The sequence below is a fragment of the Lithobates pipiens genome, unplaced genomic scaffold, assembly GCF_037356315.1.
Source record: "Lithobates pipiens isolate NorthernLeopardFrog02 unplaced genomic scaffold, aLitPip1_a1.2 Scaffold_13, whole genome shotgun sequence".
Lineage (NCBI taxonomy): Eukaryota > Metazoa > Chordata > Amphibia > Anura > Ranidae > Lithobates > Lithobates pipiens.
The window spans coordinates 51,945,743-51,962,758 of NW_027507718.1; the positions used below are offsets into that span (position 1 = coordinate 51,945,743).

The 17,016-nt window shown below is 36.7% G+C and overlaps 1 long non-coding RNA gene across 1 annotated transcript in view; it reads right to left on the bottom strand.

The window, feature by feature from the left end:
* LOC143976009 (uncharacterized) overlaps positions 1-11,383 on the bottom strand; it is a 41,156-nt gene extending 29,773 nt beyond the window's left edge. The window contains exons 1-2 of the long non-coding RNA XR_013272445.1: positions 11,299-11,383; positions 3,482-3,587 (exon numbers count right to left, since the gene is read on the bottom strand). This is a non-coding gene — a long non-coding RNA (uncharacterized LOC143976009). The remainder of the gene's footprint in view (positions 1-3,481; positions 3,588-11,298) is intronic.
* Between the last annotated feature and the right edge of the window lie 5,633 nt (positions 11,384-17,016).

Genomic DNA, 17,016 nt, shown 5'->3' on the forward strand with positions numbered 1-17,016 from the left:
AATCTGGAAAAAAATATTACCAAGTGGATTGACTGCATCTTCAGAATTCATGACCTTCGCCTACTGTCAGAAACCATGAATCAGACTGAGACAGAAATGCAGTTAGATCTCACTTGTTTAATAATAATAAAAAAAGGTAAACGTATTCAAAACATAGCCAGAGTTCAGGAACCGGAACGGATAGTCAGACAAGCCAAAACATCAAGGAGCCAGAGATGAGCGTAGTAGAACAACAAGCAGGATCTGGAGCCAGAAGGAATGTGAGCCTAGAGATGTGACCAGGGCAAAGACAGAGATCATCTGGGCTTGGTGGCTTAAGTAGGCAGGACTGTAAAGCAGGATATCAACAACAGGTGAGTCACTGTGGAGAGATAGGAGCTGGCAATTAGCTGACAGCTGAGTGGCCAGCTCAGAGAAGAAAGGTATAACCCTTGGTGAAATACTTTTCTTCAGCAGATCAAATGAAGCATTGGCATTGGTTGGAAAAAAATTAAGGAAAATTACAGACTAATTGAAAATGAAATTGAAAGAGGTATTTTAAGCCAAGTAGTGGATTAGATAAAAAAAAAATCTTCCATTAAGAATAGAAAGGAGCGGGGGTGGGAAGCTACAATTTATTTTTTATTTTATTTATTTTTCTTGGAGGGGGAAATGGTGGTGTGTTTACCCTCTTTGAGAATGTTATTTTTTTCTTTTTTTTTCTTTTCATTTTTTATGTCTTTTTCACAAATTTTTTTCTTAAATGTTTTGAACATAATAGGAAAGTAGATGGAAATGGGCAGAGAAGAGAGAGGTTAGGTATCACATTGATCACATATGAAGTCCACATATGTGTGGAAGAACTAGGAGATATAATGGAGGAACAGTGGAGGTATATATGAGATGCCGGACCAATGGTATCTTTATCCCCATCGCAGAGAACATCACATTTGTTGTTACTTCACAGAACATACTATACTCCCCTCCAAAGCTTTTTTTTTATTTGAGCAGAGACCTGATGCCCATGATTTAGGAATTTGAATGGGGATCTTAGCCATATGATGCAGAGGTGCCCAAAGTTATATAGATATTGGGGGAAGTTATTGACTATAAAATTGATTTTTGGAGCTGCCCTTGAGTTAAATCCAATAATATGCATTTTGGGGTATATAAGGGAGGAGGGGATTTCAAAAGGAAAGCAGATGGCAGTAATAAGGTGTTTGTTCTTGGCATGTAAATTAATAATGAGAAAATGGCTGGCAATGAATCCATCAACTCACATAGAATGGATAAAAGAATTATATGACACAATTAGGAAAGAAAGATCTGTATACATTAAAAGAGGAAATATGGGGACATTTAAGAAGATATGGGAACCTTGGTAAAACAGGGAAAATAACTATTAAGATGAACAGATAAATAAGAATAATAAGAGGGAATTAGTAAAATAAGGAAATATGTGGAAGGGTAAGGGAAGGAACCATTGGAGGTAAGTGAGCTCTTTCTGAGTCTTTTGCAACAGAATGTAATAGGAGGATAAATAATAATGAGAATATAGAGTGGTAAATGATATAGTGTCTTGTTTTTTGTTTTTATATGGAGAAAACACAATGCAAAGCTATATAATGGAATAGGGAGTAGTGCATTATGAATAGAAAAGTAGAATGTCTATGAGATAAATGTGATGTATGAATGTGGTTGTGAAAGAAAATATTTTTCTAAATAAAGACTACATGATTAAAAAAACAAAACTGACGAGTTTCTAACAACCCCCCACTTCATCCAAAACCAAGAACACTGTTTTTGTTTGGATATTTGGATGTCACTATGTTAAATGCACAAAAGATAATTGAATATATAACTATATAAGTAAAACACCAGTGATTGTTGAACAAAGTAATATCTGTTTGCCTCTTGGGACATCAGGAAGGATCCCCCCCCCACCCGCCGATTGCCAATTGGATCATGTGTTATAGATTTTTTTGCCTGTTGGATCAACAGTGGTTATACGATTCAGTATATGGAGGTGTTCTAGTCATTTATATTATTTATATATTTGTTTTCTATTGTGTGAACTAGAATGACTTGCATCTTTTTTCAATCTGACTATGTAAAAGTAGAAGTTTCTACAAGATACATACCTTTGCCCACAGCCATTACTTTGTTTGTTGGATTTAGGCCACACTAAGTAACAGGGCCAATGGATTTAGGCCTCACTAACTACCAGGGTCAACATACTGTTAGGGACTGTAGGCATGCCCTTAAATTGCAATGGCTAGAAGTGTTTTTTCCTTGTATAGTTCTCAAATATGCATAGTTCTCATCAGTAAAAATACAGCCATCTTATGTAAGCTTCTTTACATTTTGTCACAATACTCTGAGCCATGTTAGGACCATTAAATAAAAATACAAGCGCTATGCTGCTATGTGTGAAGGAGGTGACCCAAGCATGTGCCTAGAAGCTTCAGGGATGGTAATATGACCTTGCTAACAAAACCTGTAATTTTCCCACTGAGTTCTCCATTAACTGGTCAACTTTAGTAGGCAAATCTCACTTCCAGAGAACTTATTCTATTATTCTATAATTTGGCAACATCTGCCCTACACCGAAATGTAAATTCTGCATTGGCTTAAAGTGAATTGGTGATTGCATTAAACCTATTAAACTGCTACCATGGATGAAATTTAGGCACTTAGGTTGCCGTAACATTGTTTCATATCATATTCTCATCTTGCGCAAACATGGCCCCCCCAATTATGAATAGTTTGAACTAGCACTGATCTGACCCATCCTGCCTTATTAAACATGATGTATTCTTACTGAAAAATAGTTGAAATGCTTTAATTATTTTGTACACCAAGTTATAGGGCTCCTGAAACATTCAAGAGACTACCTAAAGGTCTATGAAGGCATTGCTTGCTCTGCCAGTTTACCGTGTTTCATGTAAACACAGGTTCACATTTGTTAACTGACAGAACCACTTCCCAAAATGGATATGATGCTTCTTGTTGTATTTACCACATAATCTATTTTGTATGTAAATAGAATGGTTCCATCTCTGTTGTCAGCTGCTGATTTTCTAAAAATGAAGCATTCTGTAGAATTCCAATAGAATTAGTTATCTATTTATGTTCAGAATACCCCCATGACTATACATTCTTTAATATCTGACTCCCTGCTCCTCCCAAAAGGTACACGGAGCTTCCAAATATTCCCTGAGATTGTCATGCAACCCCTAGCTCAGTCTTTAGGTTTGTTGTATGAGCCTTTCATATTTGTTGGTAATTTGGATAAACACTTATAGTATTGCTGGAAATATTTTTTATTTTACAACACTGGGGCTCATCAAGTGATTTTAGCAAACTGATCTTTCCACTGAATATTGAGTTTGGAGTAGCTATTGACGTGATCTGTCTCCATCTTTTTGTAAATACCGAGGAAAATAGAATCTCCTTCATGTAAAATGCAAACAATTCAGCAAAGCACATTGCAAGTTCTTACTTGTTTCTGTTCTTTGGATATCAACATATGTAGTTCAGTCATTTCTTTCTTCTTGAATATTAAGTGGTAGGGTTTACTCACCGTTACCACATGTTCAATCCCAGGGCTGTAAAAAGACAAAAACTGCTGAGAAAAGCAGAGAGCCAATCACAAAATGACATGTATGAGGGTGTTATGTACATATACAGCAGACATAATGACTCAAGTGCTGATATCATTACAAGAAGATAACATTTTACATTTTTGACAGTTTTAAAAATCATAGCTGGCTGCAAAATTAAATGAATGGGTCATTTTAACAATATTAAATTACAAAATGACTTGAATAAAAATCAAGTATGTAATCATTAAAAAAAAAGCTGAGCATCCCTTAAAAAACAACTTTAAAAAATTGGTATTTACACATTATTTTAGCTTGACTTAAATATCTACTTTTTTCTTAGCTACAACTTTAATTTCCTGTGTTTCATGGCTAATGCTAATTCTAATAATTTAAACTGATCTTTAAATTTACAAGTAACGTTATTCCTTTACTTGACTGTATGGCTTTTATCATGTGAGGCATTCCAGTACAGAGCAAATTATCTAGCTTAGCGAACAATTCAGCTTGCTCGAGCTAAAGCTTTTTCATAAAACAGCATGCTTAATACTTAACTTTTACATTATAAGTGTTCCAATATGTGCATATGTGTAAGATTTCCATGGTTTATTTTTTATACAGTAGTGGTTATCTGTTACACATGAGTGATCAATTTTTTTCCCATTCAGAGTGAATTGGAACACTTTGTAGAGTTAGGAAAATGATGGCAGTAAAGAAGACCTCAAGTTTTATTGAAAAATAGTGGGTTGGGGATTTAAGAAGAAATGAGAACATACTTTTAGGAGTAGGGATGAACAAGCTTCTAAAAATCCACTCTGCCAACAATTCCCTCAGTCTACTCCTTTGATCTACTTTGTGGTAAAAAAAAAAAACTTCTGCAAATAGCAAATATTTCTACGGTATGCTTTTATGGGGTTAATTTTTGGATTGTGTGATAAAACAAAGAAAAACTGCATCCTTTTAGTTCACATGCAATAGATCAAAAGCAAATATTCTCAGGCTATTTCCTCTACTGGTTAGAAGTCCAACATTTGATTTGAACCCAGATCAAGTGTACCAGCAATATACTGTAGCTGAATGTAGAGTCCAAGAATGAGAAAAATGGAGACTGATAACAGATTTTTTTCTAAAAAAATTAAAATTTTGTTTGACATGGTGTATTGGCAATAGAGCAAGACAGCCTTTTGAATAAGGGTGACCACCAAGCTTGAGGGGGCCCAAAGACCAACATTGGGAAAGGCAAGGATTTTTGGTAGGGTTCAGCAGCAGTACAGAAATTTGGAATTCGATGCGGTAGATAAAATAGAGAGGTTATTTAGTTTGAAAGTAATTGGCCTTATTTTGTAGAAAAATCAATATTTTGAAAGAATGAGCAATCTTGGGACAATAAACAGAAGCCCATTCATTTTAAAAAGGAGACGTTTCCTTTATAAAAATTTGATATTTCATTTTGTGGTAAAGTAAAATGATCCTAAAAGAGCCTAAATCTGTTACCTCTTCTTTTGCCTTTTTCATCCTATTCATTCCCAATTTTACTGTTCTGTCAACCCAATGTGCTTCATTAAAGTGGCTATAAACCCGATTTTTTTTTTATGTCATAATGTAGAGTATAAGAATTCCTATAATTTGAGCCCAGTCTTCTCACAAAGAGTTAATCCAGCTCTGAACAATCCCCTTTTATTGTTCAGTGAGATAAATCTTGACAAAGAGAGAAAAACGTTGCCAAATCCTCCCCCTTGCTGTGAGTGACAGGTGATTTACATATCTTGTGCACTAGCCTAAGAGACATGCATTATTTTTTAATTCCCACCCCTACTCCTTTCTTCTGCTGCTCTGCAAGGATTGGCTGTTGCACACCTCAGCATGATTTGGCATGCTGAAGTCATGTGGGGAATTTTCTGGGTTTTGACTGGATTTCAGCAGAAGTTCAGTGTAAGAAATACACAGGAGAAAAAGCATGTTGATAAGGGGAGGGTAGAGGTGGGCGGGAAGTCTACTGACATCATGACTCCACCCACTGAGCCCTGGAAAACAGACCTACCCACAAAATCTGCAGTTTTTCGGGTCTCATAGCAGACAGAGGGGAGACATTTTTTTTCTGCACAATAAAAAAATGGTGTAGAATAATACTTGGTTATGTGTTTTACTTCAAATGAAAGTTTGGAAGTAGGCAGTTACATTTAAAAAAATACAATGCAAAATTAACAAGGGACACCAACATAGTTGTATCTTTGATCTTAAAAACCATGGGATAATGGTGTTGTGGTAACTTGCCCAAAAAACAAACAAACAAGCATTATAATAATATTCTGGATATCACTAGAAAAAAAATCCCTTTTAAAATAAGTTTGTCATAACTCCATCAGTATTACCAGAAAAGCAGCTCCATTATTATCTCATTAAAGAAGAAGAGAATGTGTGCTGAATTTGGACATTTCATAATTTGCCGCGTCATGAATTTTAATTCCCCATTACGAACGCTAGTTTACAAAACCGTCTGCTTCCGGCTCGTTCCTTGCTTCCAATCATGCGCGTTTGTGCTTTCGACTTTTGTGTGACCAGTTTGTGTACTGAGCATATGAAAATCAGATGTCAAACCATTGTCTGACGAAAATTTACTAGCCTATCATCCAACATTTGTTGGCTAAAAGTTGGACAACAATTTTCAAAAGAAGCGTACTAACGGAAAGATTTTAGGACAACAGTCTGTCAACAGACAATCTCCTGCCAACAATTGTATTGTGTGTATCATAGCTTAATTGTTGTAACCAGCATTTCACATTTACAGACTTGTAAAGATGGAATGCGATAAGGAAAGCTGTTACTGTTATATGTACAGCATGATAGCATAATGGAGTCAACCATCCCTGGAAATAGCACCATCAGAAAGAATTTCTGGGGACAGATGCCTCCATAATGCTGTATATATATAACATTAGCAGCTTTCTTTACCACAATTATCAGCATTCTACTTCTTACTGAATTCCTATATATGAAATGTATGCTATAAGAGTATGTTCCTTCTAATCTTTATAGGATAATAAAGTAAAATCTGATAAGTAAATCTTTGGGGGGAAATTGCATTCAAAGCCCAAAACATTACATACAAAAAAGCCACCTTATTTTCTGCTACAAGATACTCCTGTAGTAGGGAAATAGTGAAATTAAAAGCTGTGTGCCTCCCTTTCACTTTACATGGGAGACAGTACTTCTAAGCAGTTATTTTCTTATGGGATGGACCATGTCAGGATAAACAATGCAGAAGGAGTTATAGCAATCCATATAAATATCAGTCTGTGGGAAGTTGGGGGGGGGGGGGGGGGGGTTGCAAAGCTGTTACCTTGCTTAGAGATTCATTCTCCCTTAATCACTCTTTGACACAAATACAGTATATCTCTGGGTGCAGTAGCAAACAGTGGCACCATATACAATGTATATAAGTGATTAAAGTGGTTTAAAGTGTATTTTACCCCAGCTTTTAATATTCTTGATATGTGTCTGTTGTACCATGTATTTATAATACAATGTATCCTGTTAGCTTTGCATCACTCCCTTTGTGGGAAATACTGTACCTTTGTGATCCTGCCAGTCCTCCTGCTTTCCTATTTCAAACCGACCACACCAGGGCTTGGTAGCACATCCATTCGAGCATGGTCAGTTATCTTCTTTGCATTCTACTTGGGAGCACAGCTGTCTTCTAGACATATGCGCCATCAATAAATTTGTTTCATTTCATTCTGTTCCGTTTCGTATTAGCCGTTAATTCGTATTTCGTAATTTGTGTCCAAAATTCAGTTTGGATTCGTATACAAATTTTTCTTTAACTTTTCGTAACAATTACAAATGTTCGTTATGATGAATTTAAAAAGCAAAAAATACCTTTCTCAATATGGCAGTCTTTGACTCATTATGCTCATTATGAGGGGCTCCCAGCATCCCTGTGCTGTGCTGACTTCCTGGGTTTGTACCCCTGCTGTGCTCATTATGAGGGTCTCTCACCGTCCCTGTGCTGTGCTGACTTCCTCCTGGGGCTGTACCCCTGCTGTGCTCATTATGAGGGGCTCCCACCATCCCTGTGCTGTGCTCATTATGAGGGGATCCCACCATCCCTGTGCTGTGCTGACTTCCTCCTGGGGCTGTACACCTGCTGTGCTCATTATGAGGGGCTCCCACCATCCTTGTGCTGTGCTGACTTCCTGGGTTTCCTGGGTCATCGTAACGAATAATCGTAATTATTATGGCAATAATAAAATGATATTAAGGAACATTCTTATTTTGTCCGATTCTGAATTTCCCATTGGCTACCAATACCAGTCTCCAACTCCCATATTAAAAAAGGTAATTTTCCCAATCCTCACTCACAATCACAATTCGTTAACAAAATTTCGTATTTTGTATACAATTCAGAAGCATAGAAATTCGTATTTCGGATGCTTCCGAATGTATGAATTTTCAGAAATTCATACGAATTGAACCGCACATGTCTGCTGTCTTCATTCCAGTGGCTAAGCCTAGTACACTCAATGAGAAAATTGAATGAAAAATACTGGTTTCAGAGAGATCATCTGATAATCTGATCATTAGTACACAGCTTCACAACAGTTCATGCAAAATTATTCAAAGGGACAAGCATGGAAATCTTCGTGCGTGATAACAGAATGAATGATTTTTGTTTAATCAGTACAGTATTCATCCGAAAAAATTGAGGGACCAAGACCATGCATGCTCGAATACGAAAAAATAAATTTCAATACGATACAATACATAACATCATCACAGGAAATTGTATTTTTGTCTTACTTCGATATGAGACTAGCATGCAAAAAAAAAAAAGCGGACGATCATTTGTCTTATATCTTGCATACAAGGCTTTAGAATATAGGCTATATATATATATATATATATATATATATATATATATATATATATATATATGTATATATATATATACAAAGGTGAGTACGCCCATCACAATTATATAAATGTTTTATTCTATTTTTTCATGTGAAAGGATACTGAAGACATGAAACTTTGCTGCAATGTAAAGTAGTGAGTGTACCGCTTGTATAACAGTGCAAATTTTCTGTTCCCTCAAAATAACTCAACACACAGCTGTTAATGTCTAAACCGCTGGCAACAAAAGTGAGTACACCTCTACGTGAAAATGTCCAAATTGGGTCCAAAGTGTCAATATTTTGTGTGGCCACCATTATTTTCCAGCACTGCCTTAACACTCATGGACATGGAGTTCACCAGAGCTTCACAGGTTGCCACTGGAGTCCTCTTCCACTCCACCATGATGATATCACGGAGCTGGTGGATGTTAGAAACCTTGTGCTCCTCCACTTTCTGTTTGAGGATCCCCCACAGATGCTCAATGGGGTTTAGGTCTAGAGACATACTTGGTCAGTCCATCACTTTTACCCTCAGCTTTTTTAGCAAGGCAATGGTCATCCTGGAGGTGTGTTTGGGGTCGTTATCATTTTGGAATACTGCCCTGCAGCCCAGTCCCCGAAGAGGGGATCATGCTCTGCTTCATTATATCACAGTACATGTTGGCATTCATAGTTCCCTCAATGAACTGTAGCTCCTCAGTGCTGGCAGCACTCATGCAGCCCCAGACCATGACATTCCCACCACCATGCTAGACTGTAGGCAAGACACACTTGTCTTTGTACTCCTCATCTGGTTGCCACCACACACGCTTGACACCATCTGAACCAAATAAGTTTATCTCATCAGACCACAGGACATGGTTCCAGTAATCCGTGTCCTAGTCCACTTGTCTTCAACAAACTGTTTGCAGGCTTTCTTGTGCATCCTCTTTAGAAGAGGCTTCCTTCTGGGACGACAGCCATGCAGACCCGTTTGATGCAGTTTGCAGTGTATGGTCTGAGCACTGACAGGCTGACCCCCCACCCCTTCAACCTCTGCAGCAATGCCAGTAGCACTCATACATCTATTTCTCAAAGACAATCTCTGGATATGCTGCCGAGAACGTGCACTCAACCTCTTTGGTCGACCATGGTGAGGCCTGTTCCAAGTGAAACCTGTCCTGTTAAACCACTGTATAGTCTTGGCCATCATGCTGCAGCTAAGTTTCAGGGTCTTGGCAATCTTCTTACAGCCTAGGCCATGTTTAAGTAGAGCAACAATTATTTTTTTCAGATCCTCAGAGAGTTCTTTGCCATGAGGTGCCATGTTAAACTTCCAGTGACCAGTGTGAGAGCGCTAACACCAAATTTAACATACCTGCTCCACATATACACCTGAGATCTTGTAACACTAGTGCTTCACATGACACTGGGTAGGGAAAATGGCTAATTGGGCCCAATTTGAATATTTTAACTTAGGGGAGTACTCACTTTTGTTGCCAGCGGTTTAGACATTAATGGCTGTGTGTTGAGTTATTTTGAGGGGACAGCAAATTTACACTGTTAAACATGCTGTACACTCACTACATTACATTGCAGCAAAGTGTCATTTCTTCAGTGTTATCACATGAAAAGATAGAATAACATATTTACAAAAATGTGAGAGGTGTACTCACTTATGTGAGATACTGTATATGCATATAAAGATTAGGGGTTAGGGTTTGGGTTAGGGGTTAATTTTTTATTGTCTTATTATCATTTATTTATTTTAATAGGGTGTTAATACTACTAAATAAATGTAAAATAAATATGAAAATAAATAAAAATATACATGAATAAATAATAAATACAATAAATGAATACTATGTAATAATAAATAAATAATTAACCCCTAACCTTTACCCCTAAGCCTTAAAAAAAAAAAAAATCAATAAAATAATAACCAATAAACACTCTAACTTTATTATTATTATTATTATTATTATTATTATTATTAATAATAATAATAATAATAATAATCCTAATAATAATAATACAATATACTAATATACTATATACATTATTATTATTATTATTATTATTATTATTATTATTATTATCATTATTTATAGTATTATTATTATTATTATTATTAATTTTATTAATATTAATGTATTTTTCTGTTCGGTTTTGGGTGTTTATTACTATTGTCTTCTTCTTAGCAATAATAATCATTTATTAACAATTGGTTATAGTTAAGGGTAATTATTATTTATTTATTATTACATATTAGTAATTTATTTTATTTATTTAAGATGATGTTAAGTTATTTGTGTATTTATTTAACATTTATTTATTCCTATATTTGTACTATTTTCTTTTCCATTTTTGCCTTTGAGCAGAAAATCACGCAAAATGCATGACAAAATGCGTGAAAGCGCACAAAACTGCGTGCTTCCATTCGTTTCTATGGGGGTAAAAACACGCCAAAAACACACAAATCTGCCCAATTTGAGGTACAAACTTTTTTGCGCTTCAGGCGACTTGGAGTGGAGATGTGAGATGTGGAGATCATCTCTATAGAGAATACTTTTTTTCCTTTGCAGCGTTTTCGAGCTTCAAGCTACGAAACGCTGAGGTGTGAATGGGTCTGTGTGCTCTGATGCGCCTATTTTTTTGGTACATGAAGACTATTGAACCATACATAGACACAGCTGCTTGCATTGGATTGTGGACTTTTTATTTATTTAGAAGTGTACAAGCATATTTATTTTAATGACCTGCAAAAATCCATGAAGGCTATATTCTTTGAAATATTCAGAACATGCATACATTTTCCCATGTGGAGTAACACAAACACTGACCTTGTTTGTTTGTACCAACGTCTGCTCCATGTTTGTTTCTTATCAGACAGCAGCACATAGGAGCACTGAACCCATGACATTGCACTCCTAAAAAACAGAGGATAAAGCTTAATAACAGGCACCGTTCCCATGCCCTGGGCAAACTGAGGTGGGGGCTCTTGAAAAAAAAAGAGGGAGTGATCATTTAAGAAGCAGATGCTCTTAGACTCGTAAAGAAAAGTGCTATAATCGCTGCTCTGAATTGTGAGACACAATGCTTTGCTTGCCTAAACATTCTCTCAGTTCAGTAGCCTCATTTTATAGAATAGTAAGACATGGAAACTGATTCACATGTGTGCTCTGTAAAACAGTAGTCTTTTTCACATAGTGCGCTGTTTAGGCTTAGTAAAGCAAACACGATTTAGAACAACAGACAATCTGTTATAGATAGGATTTTTCCCCTCTATCGTTCATTTTACACCCCCGCCTTTGCACCTGCCTCAAAATTTGGCTTCATTTTGATACTCACAGAGGCATCAGCTTGCAGGGATGAACTGAAGAACTGAATGCCTCCCTCCAGTACAGCTTTTGTCGTGCCAGGCATTTAAGCAATGGTGCATACCAGTTTTAAGGATGGTATGCCTCTCGCTCCCTTTGTATGTCTGCCTTTATCTCTGCCACCCATTTTTGTGTTCTTGTTTCAATTCATTTTTTTTTGTTTTTTTACCCAAGAAACTGAAAAATAAATATTACTGATCTATCTATCTATCTATCTATCTATCTATCTATCTATCTATCTATATATCTATCTATCATCTATCTCTCTATCTATCTATCTATCTATCTATCTATCTATCTATCTATCTATCTATCTATCTATCTATCTATCTATCTCTATTTATCTATCATCTATCTAGCTATCATCTATCTATCTATCTATCTATCTATCTATCTATCTATCTATCTATCTATCTATCTATCATCTATATATCTATCTATCTATCTATCTATCATCTATCTATCTATCTATCTATCTCTATCTATCTATCTATCTATCTATCTATCTATCTATCTATCTATCTATCTATCTATCTATCTATCTATCATCTATCTAGCTATCATCTATCTATATATCTATCTATCTATCTATCTATCTATCTATCTATCTATCTATCTATCTATCATCTATCTATCTATCTATCTATCTATCTATCTATCTATCTATCTATCATCTATCAAGCTATCATCTATCTATCTATCTATCTATCTATCTATCTATCTATCTATCTATCTATCTATCTATCTATCTATCTATCTATCTATCTATCTATCTATCTATCTATCTATCTCTATCTATGTATCATCTATCTAGCTATCATCTATCTATCTATCTATCTATCTATCTATCTATCTATCTATCTATCTATCTATCTATCTATCAGTATATGGAAAATTGCAAGGTTTAGATATGCATAATAATTTACATCTGATTTACGGCAATTTCTGTAGTCAGTAATTAAAGAGAAAATACACCAAAAGTGGACATTTTATTTACAGTGTAAATGTTTGTTTGCAAAATATCTGCTTTAAAGTGAATCAGTATTAATTCCAAAAAAATGCAAATTAGACTAAAACTGTGCAGTATAATAGACTTCTCTGCCCCTCTCTGCTGCTGGAGCCTCAGAAAATCCAGTGTATACACTGACTTTTTGAAATTCTGTATTTGTATAAGATTTGCTCAAACTTTTTATTATAAGCTGACAAATGGACAGAAAGGTGGAGAATCCATTTGTGGCTTTATCAGTTTACAATGATCTTTACAGTATGTTTTTATTTTTTTATTATTCGTTACAAGGATATTTTTAAAGTGATTATAAATGTTTTTTTTTTTAAACTAAAATAACAAACGTGTCATACTTACCTGCTCTGTGCAATGGTTTTGCACAAAGCAGCCCTGATCCTACTTTTTTAGGATCCCCCACACACCAGGCTCCTCTTTTTCGGCGAGTTCATCCTTGTGTACTCACTCCCAAGCCACCCAGTCTGTGTCTATTGACACAGATGAGGCGACTCGGCCTGCTCCCCACTTCCTCGTCATGGTAGTGGAATGACAGAAGCGGGAGCCAATGGCTGCTGATGCTACCAATCTTCCCAATGGGGAGGAAGACAGTAGCGAGAGCTGCTACTTTCATGTATATCGCTGGATCAGATCAGGCTCAAGTAAGAATAAGGGGGGGGGGGGCTGGGGGACTCCTGCATTAAGGTAAAAAAAATCTTTAGGCTTTAGAACCACTTTAAGTTAATAGCCAGTTGACTGCTTCTGTCAAAGTGTCTCTCTCTCTCTCTCTGTGAGAGGCACAATGACAACTCCAGATGCCAACACCATTTTTTGTAAACAATGTCATGTAAGCACTATAACATCATTGTGATCGTGTGATTGAGAACCATGTTGATTGGTTTCTGATCAATGCATAACATCCAACTGCTGTCAGATACAAAAGTGTAACAGAACAAGCAGCCACACAAGTGCCAATATCTAGTTCTGCAACTGAATATTTATACATATATTAACAGCATGGGGCATTGTGCTGTGAACATTTAAAGATAGTGTGTGAAAAGGGGTCAAAGTAAGTGCAGTCCCCTCTGGTGATGCATTAGTGACCCATTTGTGAGGCCTAACCATGGTCATTCTGCTGTTTTTATAATAAAACCACTTCTGGGACATTTATAAAGCAAACCTGTGTGTTTTTGCTGCACTTTGTACATTACTTGCTTCAAAACTCTGAAGCAAGCAAAGCCCAATTCATTCTGAGGACCAGAAAAAAAAAGTGTTCAAGGGATGCAGGAGATCTTTCACAGGACTTAAAATTGGTCAAGTGACAACACTGAACTTATTCTCTTGCTCTGGAGAGTCCCATGAACTATGCTTACCTTGATCATCAAAATAGGGTCTCTATTTATGATTACAGATACTTACATAGCACCAACAATTTATACATCGCTTTACATATATATATTGTACCTTTGCACCAGTCCAGGAGCTTACAATCTAAGTTCCCTAATGCCGCGTACACATGGTCAAACTGTTTGACGTACTTAGTCTGTTGAAACACATTTCAGCGGACAATCCGCTCGTGTGTGGGCTTCAGCTGACTTTTTCAGCGTGCAGTCCGGAGTACTAAGATTTTCGGTTTTTCCAAAAATCTGTCCGTCGTACTTTGGTTTCAGCGGACAATACGGTCGTCAGTATGCTAGTTCGACGGACTAAGAATGGCGCATGCCCAGAAAGGATTTACACGGCGGAAGGGTGCTTTGCTGTGTCTTGGACTTCCTATTTCTAGTCCCGTCGTACGTGCTGTACACGTCATCACGCAAGCTTTCGACGGACTGTTTGTGTATCCGTGTGTGGTCAAGTCCGTTCAGTGGAAAGTACGACGGATTGTCCGTCGGATTGTATGACGGACTAAGTACGTCAAACAGTTCGACCGTGTGTACGCGGCATTAATCACATCCATACATACACATGCTAGGCCCAATTTAATAAGCGACATGTCTTTGGAGTGTGGTAGGAAACCCAAACAGGCACAGGAAGGACATGCAACTTCTAGGCAGGTTGTGTCATGGTTGGGATTCAAACCGACAACCCTAGTGCTGCTAGGAGTAAGTCTTATCCTCTACTTCCTCTTTACATTTGAAGGTACAAGGAGGACACACTGCTGCTTCAGAAAGGAATAATCCAGAGGGAAGACATTTTAGAGGCCTCATGTCAGTGGTTAGGAGATTTTCATTTGCTGTTCTCTGGTTGGTGACCCATTTTAAAATGTCACTGGTCTTATTATTCCTCATTGTTACCCACTGTAAATGTTCTGTAACACTGTCAATGAAAGTTTGTAGTATTTGGGGGAAATTATGTAATCCTTCTCCTGTACAATTTCCAGCTTTACATTCTGTTTGCATAGTTATGGCTTATACTTTTGTATTACTCTTTGGAATGTGTACTATACAGTATAGAAAAAGCAGTTGAGCATGTAATAAAATCCTAATTGGGGAAAAGTCTTGTAGTTATTGCCTGTACTGCCTGTGACTTCTTCATGGATAAGACATATTAATCAGCTTATTGTAGCTTTACATTATTAAACTATAATCTCCAGCCCGTCATGTAGTCAGAAATGCAAATGACACAAGCAAATGAGATGCTAATGGCAATATAGGTAAACTGTATTCTGAACCTTACTGATAACCTAAGTCAAATTTCCGTAAGCTATTGACAGGCTTCCAAGAATGTTATTTAATGTTTAGCAGACAACCTTTCATTGTTACCTTGATGAACATGACTAGTGTTTTTGTTGGTGTTTGGGCAAAAGTGACATTTATCCCAAATATTGTGTATTTAGTTTGAGAATACTTGAACACAACAACTGCGATGTTTGCAAGAACAATTGGCAGGCCACCCAATAATGCCCTGGGCCTCTGCAAAAGCCACTCCAGAGTGAGTAGGCCTTGCCCTTATGGTGGGTTCCACTAATTAACATAATAAATAGATAAAGAAAAACATAAATAAATACATATACAAATACACAAACAAAACAAAAGAGACATTTTAAGAAATACCTTTAAACATTTCAAGCTTGATTTTATTTTAATTTTAACTTCAAGGGCCTTCTGCTTTTGATCTGAGGCCTGTGTCTTTTTTTAGGGAAGATCTCTCCAAGAACCTTCTGCCACCTTCTCAGATCCATGATACAAGAGCAGAAGACTCTGACTAAAGTTCAATAATGCCCTTGCTATAGGTGCAGGACATTTAAATACCTCCCAAAGCCTGATTGGAATACTCTCAGGACATTACTAGGACATTGCTAAGTGAGGCCTAGTATTTACTGCTCACCTCCACCATCACAAGAGTGACCTTTTTCTCTGATTCAAACCTCTTCAAATGCTCTTTCTTTACCCTTATGTAGTAGCTCTGAGCTCAGAGGTTGAGATCTCACTCCTATGATGGAAGAGGTGATCAGTAATGACTAGTCTTAACAATGTCCTAGTAACATCCTGAGAGTATTTCAGCCAGTCTTCATGGGGGTTCATAAATGGCCTACAGCTATAGCAAGGGCTTTAAGTATAGTCAAAGCAACACAGTTTGTTTTTATCTACAGTTGCCACAGATTTGTTTATTTTCAACTATGCCTTCTCCCCACTGAACAGTGCTTTTTAACATTATTTTTGTATTGGAATATCCCCATGACATTTTCCTGTGCCATTTTTACAATAGCTCACAAATTAGCCTTGAAAAACTCCAGAAAAAAGAAAGCAAGATTTGATAGTCTTCAATATGTTTGGCACTACTTAAGGATTTATGGATTTTCTGCTGGGTTTTCTGAACTTCATATGACTTGACATTGCCTGGTTCATTCATCCCTAACCCAAGGGTTGCTTTAAACGAGGTATACTTTTTTTTTTTTTTACCAAGACAGCTGTTGCAATGCCAAGCAATGAAAATGGGGTGCCACTTTTTAACCTGCAATTCCAAAAGACTAAAGCACAAATTTTTGGCTGCCATGACAGTTGCATACTGTGAAATCCACTTCTGCTATTAGCTTGTAACCTATTGTCTCACAATATTGAAATGGGGAGGGGGATTTGGAGGAGAAGACCAATGCCATAGCTAAACTTGCTTGCTAAACTGACAACAGTTGAGCATTTTTAAAATTTCTTACATCTTAGTTCTTGTTCTTTGTGTTTTAA